This window comes from Triturus cristatus, chromosome 7 (assembly GCF_964204655.1).
Source record: "Triturus cristatus chromosome 7, aTriCri1.1, whole genome shotgun sequence".
Lineage (NCBI taxonomy): Eukaryota > Metazoa > Chordata > Amphibia > Caudata > Salamandridae > Triturus > Triturus cristatus.
The window spans coordinates 1,216,787,672-1,216,801,030 of record NC_140590.1 but is presented as its reverse complement, the minus strand read 5'-3'; the positions used below and the strand labels follow the sequence as shown (position 1 = coordinate 1,216,801,030).

Here is a 13,359-nt window from a genome sequence, read left to right as displayed (position 1 = left end):
GGGCCCTCACTTAGTTTAGAAGTGCATCCCTGTTGTCAGGTGTATGCCCGCCCTCCACCAACCAAGTTTTTGGAGGGCGAGGACTAGGCAATGATGAAGCATGTCCGTAACTTTTTATGGGATGTCCCCATTCACCCACTTAACACTGTAAAAACATTGGCTAAACAACGCCTCGCCATCCACTGGACGTGACCTAGTCCACCTGTGACACACAGGTGGTTGACGGGTCTACGCAAGTGAGGGGTGGGCAGAGGAGATGAGTTTACAATTGGTACGCACAGACGAGACTGCGGAGAGAGACCTGGAAATGTGGGGTGATATGTTGGAACAATTGGTGGCTAAGGGGCTGGCACCCGCAGCCTCTCCTAAGAACACACCGGGGATGGGCTCAATGGAACCCGCAGTAGAAACACAGGAATAGTCACCCAGAGTCCTGGACTGTGTGTCTGCGCATGTGTATGCTCTGGGTGGATTGAGCAACAGGCAAGGCGGTTCGGACCCCTGGCATTCCTTGCATCAGTCTTCTCCCTCTCCTTCTTTCACGCTTGTGCTTATCCCTCTATTTGTTCCCCCTTCTCCCTCTAGGAGACTGTTTGGGGGTCCTGAGTGTGGGTACCACTATGGGAGTATGCTGCTGTTGATTTAGTAATGTTGGATTTTTATTTATTTAATAATTTTGATCAGGTGGAAAATGCAGGCATGATCTAGCTTGTTGCTAAGCTGATATAGACTAGGAAATGTGCAGTTATGCGTCGGACCCGATGAGGTTACTGTGCTGGGACCTCAGCCCTAACTAAAGGAAGATTGCTTCAAATTGTTCATTTTGAATGGGGGCATTGCTGGACTGAGATGTATTACTGTTTACGACACCGACATGTGTACAGCAATGTCATGATATGTGATATACCACAATAAAAACAAGTTAAAATTTGTTTTTTAAATAGATCACAACCAGACTTCCATGCTGGCCCTTGCTGGCATATGGGATCGCCGCAACAGTGCCACAACGGCTTTGCTATCACCACATGGCACACCTTCCATAGATATCACGGCAGCCCTCTCCTGGCACACGGGGGTCGCAAACTGGAATCTGCATATGGCCAACGACCCAATTGGTGCAACAGCTGTCTCCTCACACCTCGCATTAGGGGTCCACTCAACAGGGCTACCCACTGGACCTCACTCCCTCGAAAGCTATCCTCTTCCTTGAAGGGCACACTGGTCTTTGTAAGCAGGTAGGCTTTCACTGCCTTGCGTGACGCAAGCCCTTAGTATAGCTGTGCCCAAGTCTACAACTCACAGAATTCGCTATTCTGTTAAAAATGCCTGTTGTTGTTGCTGTGAGAAGGGGGGGGACTTCAAACCCCAGCATTCCTTGCAGCCAGAGTGCCGCCAACGTGACCTACAGCCCATGACCGGAGGCGCTCAAAAGGAGCCAGGGCCTCCCACAGCACTGGAGCCCGTTGCTGTTGCCGTGAGAATGGGGGACTTCAAACCCCAGCATTCCGTCCACGCCTGTCTGAGCAACGAAGAGGCTGGGCTGGGCCACCCATCTAACCTTTGTGCCCAGAGGACTTAATGGTGGTAGGGACCCCTTTGGACGCCATCCTGCGGAGCCCTTCATTGAACGATTGGTGAAAGACTATGGGTAAGAGAAAGCAAACTATGCCTGGGTCAGGTGGAGGGGCTGCCGTAACGACTCTTGACACATTTCTGGCAAGGCGGGAAAATGTCTTGTCGAATTAAATCTCCTTGACGGAAAGGAGACTTTCATTGGAATTAATTAATCTTCCACTGAGCCCAGCATCCCTTAGTGGTACCTTGCCAACAGATGACCAAAGCGAGATTGCGCCTATTCTGACAGTAGCTACAGATTTGTCAGAGGGTCCGGGGGTCAACCAAGTGGGGGGTACCGTTATGCTGGAACCCCCAGTTAAAAAGAAAAGAGGTGGGGGGGGAGGAGCCACGCAAGACTTAAAAAAGCAGGCAGAATCAGTCATCTGGGATCTAGACTATGTGGCCCTGAGCCAGACTCCGATTAAACTTTTCCAAAAAATGGAAAACGTGCTAAAGTTACATCTAGCCCCTATTATCGCACGGTTGGGAAAGATAGAAACCTTGCTTTGTCAGTCTAATGAGCTTCACTCCTGCCGGATAACCAGGGGACAGAGCATGTGGGGATGAAGGAAGGGCTGGGACATGCTCAGCCGGGTGGATTAGGACCCGCAGTTCCCGCAACCAGAAATAGTCTGCTAGTCAGTAGTGGCCAGAAATTAGCGCATAGGGGGCATTTCCAGTCAAACTCAGGGCATAACAAGCAACCCTTTGATACTACAAGTCCACGAGGAGTCCGAGATCCTCAAAAAATAGCAGGGAGGAGGGAGATGGCCTAGGTGTAGCCTCGCAAAGACCATTAGTGGCCGACCAAACAGACCCCTGAGCAAAACAGGGGACTGATTCACAGGGTATAAAATCTTCTAACCTCCCTCTACTGCTGGAAGAGAGAACTGTTGTTTTAAATCTACCCCCTGAGTCAGCCCCTTTAGGTCCGTTTTGGCGGGTGTGCCACCAGTTAAGCGGGGCTCTAAGGAGACTACAACAGACCTGGTACACTAGGTGACCCATTGGTTGGACAGATCGCTGGTAAATGTGGGTCTCATAGACCTCATGTCATAATGGCCAGAAGAGTGGGGTGGGTAGGGCAAGCCACAAAAAAAGATAGGGGGGGTGATTGTATTGTATTGACTCACCCGTCGCACACAAGAGCTATGATCTGGAGTCAGCTTAGGCAACGTGCAAATACAGGAATTTAGGTCACCCAGCTCTCCTTTTTCTAGCCCGACGGGGTCCAACACCAAAGATTCTGGGGTAATGCTTCTAGTCTGACTCAGAGAAAGTGGTTACAAGGCCCAAAAACTTGTCCAAATATGAATAGGACCATTTCCCTCTCAAACAGATTTGCCCCACTGAGGGACCTAGATAATATGGACTGACTATTAGCCCCAAGTGGCATCATGGCCAACACAGGGTGCCCTCTGTCATCTAGTATGGCAAATGAGACTCTGCCACATTCTGTTGTTGCTGAGATAGGTGCCGCTATCTGTAAATTCTTGTCCTGGAATATCGCATGGCTGAGGGCAAAAAAGAATGACGAGCAGTGGTTAGAAATAAAAATCGGGCCATGTCTCACTGCAAGAAACCTGGGACCCATCAGATACTTTTGTTCTGGATGGCTTTGCTGCTTTTTCTAAGGCTGCATCGCCTTACGTGCATGCCAGAAGCATAATGTGCGCGTTTAATGCATTGGCGCAAGCCTGTGTGCATGTACACTTAGTAATCAGCTCACTACAATGCCCAAAAAGCCAACCGGACGAGCAAAGGGAGGTCTGCTTATTTTAATATTGCTTAAACTGTCATGCACTATTAGGAGTGTGTTTAGCCCATCCCCTCATCTGTAAGCAGTTGAACTAACTTTCCCCAAGAGCCCCACTTTGGTGGTCATTAATTTCTATGACTCCAATTGCAGGACTGTCGATAGTGAGCATACAGCTGCACTTGAAAACTTGTTAAGAGCACGTAGCACAGGATAGTCGCACCCATTGTGAAATTATAATAATGGGGGACTTTAATGTACATCGTTACTCTTCCAACTGTATACTGGGCAGGTGGGCACTGAATAGTTCCACACCCCTGGTTCACTTTGAACATTCGGACCAAGGTATTTTTCTAGCGAGCCTATTTGCAGCCAATAACTTACATTGTTTAGAACACATGAACAAATCAGAGCCGGTACCTTCCTTTTCAGGGAGGGGGTGCTGTACAACTGTAGATTATATTGTGGTATCCGCTCCTTTGCTTCAAAATATAATGAAAGTGAGCTCATTGTGCACCGGTTACAGTGACCATAACCCACTTATTGTTGAATCTAAGGTACTGATGGTATTCCGGGGAGCTGAACCAAAGAGCCTCGCAAATAAGTAATTTTACCCAACAGATCAGGCTCGTAAAGTCAGGTGGGGGAACATCATTCCGGAGGATTTTTTTAAACCAGTTGTATTCGCAGGGGAAAGAAGACATTAACAAGTGTCTTGATACTCACACTGAGCCCGATGTGGTAACAGAAGCTTTCGATAAGCTGTCAAAGGGGATTGCAAAAACTCTCACTGGGCAAGGAAGATCAGGAGCCATTAAGGGGGAAAATGGTTTAATGCAGATTTCTCTAAAACCCATAAAGCACTCATAGTTGCACTAACTTTCACTATGAGCCGCCTTGAGGTATTATATTGTGGTCTGGATACATTGGTCTGTGATATTTGAGAGTACGTTTGTGGTCATCCACTAGAGCCTAAATCGCCACATCCACACATTGAGCGTTGTATATATATCTGTATATCGATGATGCAAGCAAGAGTTAATTTACTTTATATTATTTGTTACTTGCTTTTTGCAATTGTTCAGCAATAACTGAATCGAATCATTTCTGTAACGGAAGACTTATTGTATTGTCTTTACTTTTGTTTTTCTACTTCAATAAAAACGACTTGAATTAAAAAAAAAAAATACACGAGGGATTAAAGAATTTATTAATGCTTGTAGGAAAGCGTATAATTTGACCTTAAAATCAAGGAAAGAGATCATACGGGAACAGGCATGGGAGGATCTAAATCAGGTCAGTGTCTTGGCAAATAGCTAAAAATTCTGTAAGATTGTAAATAGCCCCTTTTTAGGTCGAGCCTAGTGCAACCACATGCGCTACACTAGGAGATGACCTTTTGGAATCGGTCTGCACTTTTCAAGCACTCGTGCTTGTGGCGGTATCCACCTTGCGGGAGTGAGCAGCGGCACGCAGGGGCCATCTGTTTCCAATTAGCGTGGCCGAGCGCGTCTGCACTTTTCAAGCACTCGTGCTTCTGTTAGCTGATGATTTCCTGTGATCATTACTTCAATAACCTTGGCTTGGAAGCAAAAGCGCTCCTCAGACAGCATTATTTTTTTTTTTAAAACACATACGGCAATCACGTTTTATTTTTTGGGTGAGAAACATACTGGTTACTTTTCCTTGGCTCTGAAACAAATGTGCTCCGCTGACAGAATTATTTATTCATTTTTAAAGGAAATAACAAAAACTCATGACATTCCCAGGGATGCTGGTAAAGCTGTGACTGCTGAAGCTTACTGCAGGGAATGTTTGCGCCTTTCCAAAAGTCGTACACTGGCGCTTGTGCGTAAGAGTAAGTGTACATGTGTGAATGTGCATGTGAATCGGGCCCTCTGCAAATGTCACTGTGTGGTCCATAGCACAGGCCTTCCTTTTATCCAGTTTCTGATTAATTAATACATTGCACCTGGATAGCGCCTCGTGAACTTCTACAGCTTTGCTTTTTTTGCTTATGAGTGGGCTTGGTTCACACTCGCCGCTCACATCTGCTGTGATCTACAAGCGGATGCGCTAGTACAGCTGGCACAGCATCCGTCCTTTAAAGTTTGGTAAAATCTGTACGATCAAGTTAAGAAATAGCAGTGCCAGCTACTTACCGTGCTTAGAACCAGCAGAAATGAACTGTGAAGCGCTATTTAAAAAATTAAATATTGTATATATGGAATGCTTTCCAAGCAGGAATGAGGAATCCATGTACGGGCAGAGTTTTCCACAGCCCAGCGCCCCAGCCTCCTAGCTGTTTAAACATTTAAACGTCGCGCCTGAGACAACGCTTGCGAGGCATTTTATTTACATGAAGGCGATTAGAGGCGTCCATGGCGTGGCTTCATCGTCACTGCCATTTGCTGACCTCATTTGTTGGCGCGAGGGTTCACGTGCTCTTCTGTGTTAGCTGCGCCCCTGGAGCAGGGCCAAACCGCGCCCTACAGCTGTGTGTTTGTTAACCTCTTGTCATCGGCTTTAGTGCCTCTACGCTTCGCCTGCACCGCTGTGCTTCTAGCCCCCCTCACATGAGGACATCCCTCGCTCTCATGCATCTGTTCCCCTCACAGCATGGTTTGTAATTGGTGCTTTTGTACAATAACAAGCCTTGGCATAGCCAATAGGTCTCGCCTTTGGAACCTTATAAGTGTTTAGCCATGCAACAGTTGATGTTGTTGCACCAATGATATTGTGCTGTATAACTAAATACTTACAAGGTCCCAGAAGTGAGACCTATTGGCTATGCCAATGCTGGTTTAAGAATAGTAATCTGTCTAGAAAAGAGTGTGTGATTACCGCCGACAGATGGGTCAGCCATTTAGAGCAGATATACACTGAGGTGGTTACAGTACAAACTTACACACCCTGGAAACACAGCATTGAGTCGCTCTCTCTATATTTTTGGGAGGACGAAGTCCAGAAAGCGATTGTGGCCGCCTCAGCCCAGAAAGCCCCGGGGCCCGATGGGCTAGTAGCAGATCTTTGTAAGTCGGACCCTGGGACTTGGAAAAAGATCCCAACAAGGGTTTTTAATGCTGCTACAAGGGTTGGCCCACCTCACTCTTGGTCCATGGCGGTGATTTGACCTATTTACAAAAAGGGTGCCAGGGATGATCTTGCATGCTAACGTCCAATCTCGCTATTAGACTCGGCAGCCAATATAATGGGAAAGGTAATTTTAGACTGCCTAAGCAATTGGTTAGAAGCAAGCAAAGTGTTGTCGGATTTGCAATTTGGTTTTTAGAAAAGGCATGGGAACAGTGGACACATGCATGACTTTACTTAGGATGATCAGCAAATACACTCCTGCCAAAAAAGGTCATATGTTTATGGCATTCATGGACCTAATGTCCGCTTTCGATAGAGTAAACAGGTCCAAATTATGGCCTTTATTGTTAGAAATAGGCATGGATGCTGACTTGGTCGCCTTCCTGCATTGGTGTCACCTTGATTAAACTACCTCTGCTAGATATAATGAAAATGGCTCTTTAACTAAATCATGGAAGGTCAAGAGGGGAGTGAGGCAGGGATGTATTTTGGCTCAGGTTTTATTCACCCTCTATATTGCTAATCTGGGGGCTATCCTATCCAACGCCTGCAAGGATACTCCTAGAATAGGCGTGAAATCCATCCCTGCCCTCTTATATGCGGACGATGCAGTTTTAACTTGCCAGAATACCAATAGGGCTGAAACATCTAGTAAATACTTGTATTGATGTAATGGTCACTCTCGACCTTTCTATCAATTTTTCAAATTCCCATATAAATGTCATCAGGTAATATAAAGCGTGAAAAACGATCACTTATATGTAAAGGTGGGGATTTGGCTAATGTTGCAACCTTTCCATACCTGGGTGTTCTTTTTGACGAAAAGGGGTCTTGGGTGGCCCAGTGAACACTCAAGAAAAATGCCATAACAAGAGCAGCGGGAGCAACACTGGATTTTGCAAAGAGACTAGGGAGCAAACCCTTAATACCATTATTGAAGGTTTACAACGAGAAATGCGTCCCTATGACAACGTATGGTAGTAAGGTCTGGGGCTACAAGGAGGTAAATGAGTTGCAAGGGGCCGAAAATAAATATCTACGGAAACTTCTAGCTGTCCCTCCGAGTACCCCTGCCTTTAAGGTGAATGAAGAAGTAAGGCAGGGCGACATCTCAGATTGCATAGCAGTGGCCCCCATAAAATGGTGGCTAAAAATATGGTCTAGACCCATACCCTGACTAAATCAAATTATATTAGAAGACTATGAAATTAGACAGGGCTGCAAACATTCCCTGGTTAGGTTACGTCTCACAACAGATCACGGAATTAGGGCGCCCTGAGCTTTTTAATCACCCTAGACAGCTGCACCTTCGAGAGGTGAAAGACATTAAAAGCCAATTTTTAACCAGGAGAAGGCTGGAAAGGGAAAATAGTGAACTTATCAAACCCACGGCTAGACATTATTTGTTAATAAGCCCTGGGATTTTAGATCAACTCTTTTGGTTTTTTATTAATAATTTGCATCATCGCTTTCCTTTTAAACAGATTTAGGTTTAATTGTATTAATTGGTGTCTCTCGGTTCCCAAGGGTTTCTCCAAGTCAGGGACCCGAAAGCCTTGTTCCTGTGATGATTTTTCAGACCAAGGTTTAAAGTGATTTACGGTCAAGATATCTCTTACCTCTTTTAAAAAATTGCTATTTTGCACCAGTAAGACCTGCCTCGATATATCTGCAAATGCTGTCATCGCCCCTGATATGTGATAGGGTTGCGGGATTTCTAGCAGGGGCTGCACACAGAGGAAAAACACTTAGATCAGCCAGAGAAATGGGCTGGGTTTTGCAGTCCTGAAGGAAGAAATGCTTCTAAACTTATATGATGATCCTTTTTATTAACCTAGTATTGATTTTGTATAATATTCACTTTTCCTGATTAGGGGACGTCCCCCTCAGCACAGCGTATATCCCGCAAAGCGGGTTTTCAAATTGGGAAAGAATCAGTTAACTGGGTAAATTAAATCTTCGATGAAATGTTTGAAACATTTAATCAACGTTTGATACTATGATCTTCATACCAAAAAATCACGTCACTTTAACTGCGACTATCCATGTGCTTTTACTTATTTCTCCCGATGCATTTCAAGCTATTAGAGACCTTCGTCAGGGGATATTATAAGAAGCAAGACGCTGCGCGTTGCATGTGGTAGTTCAGAACTCCAATTGCCCAAAATGCATCGTCGCAGTTAAAGTGACATGTGATTTTTTTATATGAAGATCACAATTTCAAACATTTCATTGTTTCATTGAAGATTTAATTTACCCAGTTAACTGATTCTTTCGCAATTTGAACACCTGCTTCGCGGGATCTACGCTGTGCTCAGGGGGGACATCCCCTAATCAGGAGACGCTACTTGTTTTTGTCTAAATTTACACACTCCTTGACCAGAGAGTGAGACCCCAGATGCACGCAACAATTGGTTCACCCAGGTTGTGCGTGTTCTAAAAAATTTTTTTTTAATATTCACTTTTATCAAGGTATCTGCTGATAATAGGTTTTATCATGATGCACTAAATACACATAAGGGCTAGGTAACCGTTTTTTAAACTGAATATGTAAAGTAGCCCTGCTCTTTTTATTACTATGTACTCGTACTGTATTTCTGTGTGACCTTTTGTGTAAATGCACTTTCAAGGAAGTAATGCGGCCGAACAAAGGGCCATATCAGCAACGTACAGCGATAATTATCGCTGGCCGTGCTTAGCGATAATTTTCTTATCGCTGGCTATCTCTGCTTTTTATCGCCCTGGTAGCGCATTATCATCAACACGCTGCTCCAGGGCGATAAGAATTCCAGAGATAGCGATGTTATCGCCGTTTTTCAGAGGGAACATCGCTGGTTTTCCAACGATGTTCCCTGCAAAAGGGAGATAACCTTGCTGATACGACCCTGTGGTCGTATCAGCATAATCCACCCCCAATGATAGGGGTGGCTTAGTCAGGATTTTAGCAGACGTTAGTTTTTGGAGAAAACAGCAGTTTTCTCCATAAACTAACGTCTGCTAAAATGCAATGGCATCCTTGCTGATAGTGCAAAGACGCGTTATTGCTCTCCTGACATGTAGTGTACGTCAGAAACGCCAACTTTGCATCTCATTAGAGATACAAAGGTAGGCGTAGTGTAAAAGGGTGCTAACATGCGAATACGCATGTTAGTACCCTCTTGCTGATAGGGCTTTGGTTTTATCTCCGCTTTTCTGGCTTTTAAAGCCAGAAAGCGGAGATAAAGCCCTTGATGATATGCCCCAAAGTTTTATTGATGATGATGTTAAAAATGAAATCTAGAAGTGGAATATGTGGTCCTTCGCGTCACAAAGCTTCTAGTAACTCAACAATTTCACTTCCATTTGATAACGAAATGCTTTCTGCTCCTTAGTCTTTTTGCGCTCACTGTTATTAAACATAATTACAACACAGGAAGTATGAATGAGCCATAACAACAGCAGGATTGTGGAAAGTTACAAATATGTATAAGAATTATAAAACTGCCACATACACCCCAGGGAAATAAACATAATTTAACTAAAAAGAAACGAGTAAATTGTTCATATTATTATGCAGCAATAAGGGGCCATAAGTCCTTTCGAAACAAAATATTTGTAATGGGACCCGGCCTGCGTGGGGACTCATCCTGCATAATGTACTCAATCCGCGGCTGTTTTAAGTTGCTTCCGTCGAATCAACTGGACTCGCGGGCCTGATAATGATTTGTAAAGAGAAAAGACTGGATATATGGATATATATATATATATATATATATATCTCGAAGACCGATCTACATGGGGCGAATCTGGCAACCCTAGACATAAACCCTCCTCCACAAGAGCCGAACGAAGGAATCGGCACTTTGTGAATAAATCCCTCAATCATAAATTCGTTTTACAAAGGAACAACCCGAAAAAATGTTCTAAACCATAACCGTGGAAGTTTCGAGAAGGTATTTAGCCAATTAAGAAGGCCACGCGGGTCCGAAAGGACCTGCAGCTGCTCGCCCATTCCCTGGAGTGAAGAATTTGATGGAGTCGCCAGCTCACCCGGTCTTCGTCGAAATTTACAATTAAAAAAACACACAGGGCCACCACAGGGAAACACCACCTACCGTGTCGCCGCTCCTGTCGGGCCTGCAGCAAGTTCGGTTTGTAGGGCGGCCGCAGGAGCCTTGCGGATGAGAAAGTAAAACAGAATGACCGAAGAAGAGCATCCCCCGGCGGCGCCCGAGGGTACAGCCTTTGAAGGGCTGGGGAAAAAAAGATCAACAACTGCCCCACCCAACTCAGCGTAGATCCTCTCCACGCACACCACTGATAATCTAGTTTTAATAAAAACTACAAAGGCTGAACCCTCCCCAACCACGTTTTCCCGAATCCCGTCCGCACTAATCCTCAATTCAGCCACCTCGTGGGAGAGTAATGCAAGATTTTTTTAATATTTCCAATCACCCCTCTACTGGAAACTTTGACTCTCGTTTCGCACACGTGCACGACTTACACCGCATCGTAGTGTGTTTTTTAAAGTACTTTTAATACCTGAAATGGAACATTAAGCTTTTACGCGGTTGTGTCCGTAGGGGAGTGTGAAGATGCAGCAATGGCCGCAAAGGTGACTACTACATGCTTATTAAGATTCTGTGCCCAAAAAGAGGTAAGCTATTTTAAAATGTAAACCCACTAATTAGCATATTGATAACTGTCACACCCTGCTCAGCGTGACATAGGCAGACAGAGCTACAACTGGTGTCAAGTCGACCCTGCCAAGTTTCTCAGGTCCATACATGATGTGCGGCTCCAATCCAGGTTTTTTTCTTTGAATCCTGGGACTTGCAGCATAGCTGCCAAGGTTTCGGATTGCTTGTGTGTGACATTTTCATAATTTCAGTCTAATTATGACTGACATTCAACTACTATGAGTGACACTTCATCACGAGAAAAATCAAGCAATCAAGACAAAGGGAACATATTAATATCCGAACTTACACCCATTTGAGCAACCGAAAACTGTAAGAAGTGCCAAATGTATGCCACTTAAAACGACACTTTCTCACAAGGAAAACCAAGCAATGAAGTGCTTTGAAAAGAGCTAAATAGCAGAAATTACAAACTTTTGAGCAATGGGAATCTCTAAAATCTCTTGAAACTAAAGCAATACCCCTGTAATGGAAGGTCACTGACTTACAATCTCTTTCTAAGATGACTCTACCGCAGAAAACAATTACAGCGCCATCATTCATCAGAATTCAGACGCACCATGAGGACGTTTGCAGAGGGCCTATGCTTAGCCTGACAAATAATCTATTGTGAATCGATACTGTGCTACAGGAACTGAGTAAATGTTAGAAAACAGCTGTTAGAAATGGGATCTCTGGTTGTACACGCCAAAGATAACCCCTGCTCACCCCCTTGGTAGCTTGGCACGAGCAGTCAGGCTTATCCCGGAGGCAATGTGTAAAGCATTTGCGCACGCACCCAGCAACAACATCCCAGGCCCACCACAAAAGAAACTCCACACAAGGTTATATAAAAATAGTCTTTGTATTATCATAACACAGAATAGTAAGCACATATTATACACTGTGCCAACTGGCACTGGGCAATATTTACAAGGGATTATTTACACCTGACAGGGCCAACTGGACCACTGTCAGTACCATCAAAAGTGAACTTATTAAATGTAGAACTTATAAACAGAGAACACAACCAGTAACTACTGGTAACCACTGTACTTAGCATCAGCCTGTAACATAAACCACATTATGCACAGTATCACATTAGGCGCCAAACGCATGGTACGCCAACCTCATCAGCATAAACACATTATGCAATTCTCTCACAAGTCTAAACACATTAGACCCTAACCTCCTAAGCATAACTACATTCGGGAATAACTCTCACTAGCATAAACCATTATATGCGAACCAACCTCATAATCATAACGCACATTTAGAGGTATCAACACAGGTGCGTAAATCATTCTACATGCATTACATTTCCTAGCACCCAAGAATCACAGTAGGGCCTGGCGCCCTATAAATCTAACAATCCCCCCCATGCCAACTGGCCATCTCTGAAAGTGGGCTCAAATGCCCTGTGTCCCCAAAGTCAAGGCGCACTGCAAAGGCAGCGAAAGTCAAGGGTGCGCAATCTGCGCAGACCTAAACGTTGCAGCTTCCCACTACTTGCTGGGCAGCTGGGAAAGTATGGGGCAAAGGAGTGCATCTCACTCCTAACTCAACAACATGCCCCCCAAAGAATTGCGGCCTAAACGATGCAGCTGCCCACTACTTGTTGGGCAGCTGTAAATACTCAAATGCGGCATGGGCTTTCAGTAGCTCTTAAAACAAATGTGCCTAATGTTGGAGCCCCCTAGGCTCTAAAAATGATGGGGTAAAAATGATGGGGGCAAACGTGGGAAAGAACACGGGCTCCTCTGGCCCTTTTTACAGTTGTAGCCCTTTAAAGTAAATATGCCCCCAACGTTGGAGCGTACTGGCGCTCAAAAACATATCTGCCCCCAAGTTGGAGCGGCCCGCAACGGCGGGACCGCTCAGGCACCAACACTGTGCCTCCCGCCTCACTACTTAAGCCCCACTCACCGGACTGTGGGACTCGCCTGGGTTTCCTCCCTTTAGCGGTGCGGGGCTCTCCTTTCCACCCGGGAGCCTCGCATGGACGATCTCTGGGTCGCGGCCTACTCTGGCCGCCTCTCTTCACCCGGGCCCCTTCCTGGGACCTGGAACTTTACTGCGAAGCCAGCGAGGCTCCAGACGCCTTTCTTTTCTCCCTGGCGGCGCTGCTCGATGCGGGGCTCCCTCAGCTCACGGGAGCCCCGGACACTTCCGGACGCATTACCAGGCCCGCCCCTGTCCCAGGCAAGGTTTGCCTGACTTCCGGGTCGCGCC

General features: G+C 45.4%; 1 protein-coding gene across 2 annotated transcripts in view; it reads right to left on the bottom strand.

The window, feature by feature from the left end:
- The window catches only part of LOC146811648 (interferon-induced very large GTPase 1-like), a 242,018-nt gene extending 231,341 nt beyond the window's left edge, over positions 1–10,677 (bottom strand). For both annotated transcript variants that reach the window (XM_085618616.1, XM_085618617.1), the window contains exon 1: positions 10,564–10,677. The gene's annotated coding sequence lies outside the window, so the exon portion shown is untranslated. The remainder of the gene's footprint in view (positions 1–10,563) is intronic.
- Between the last annotated feature and the right edge of the window lie 2,682 nt (positions 10,678–13,359).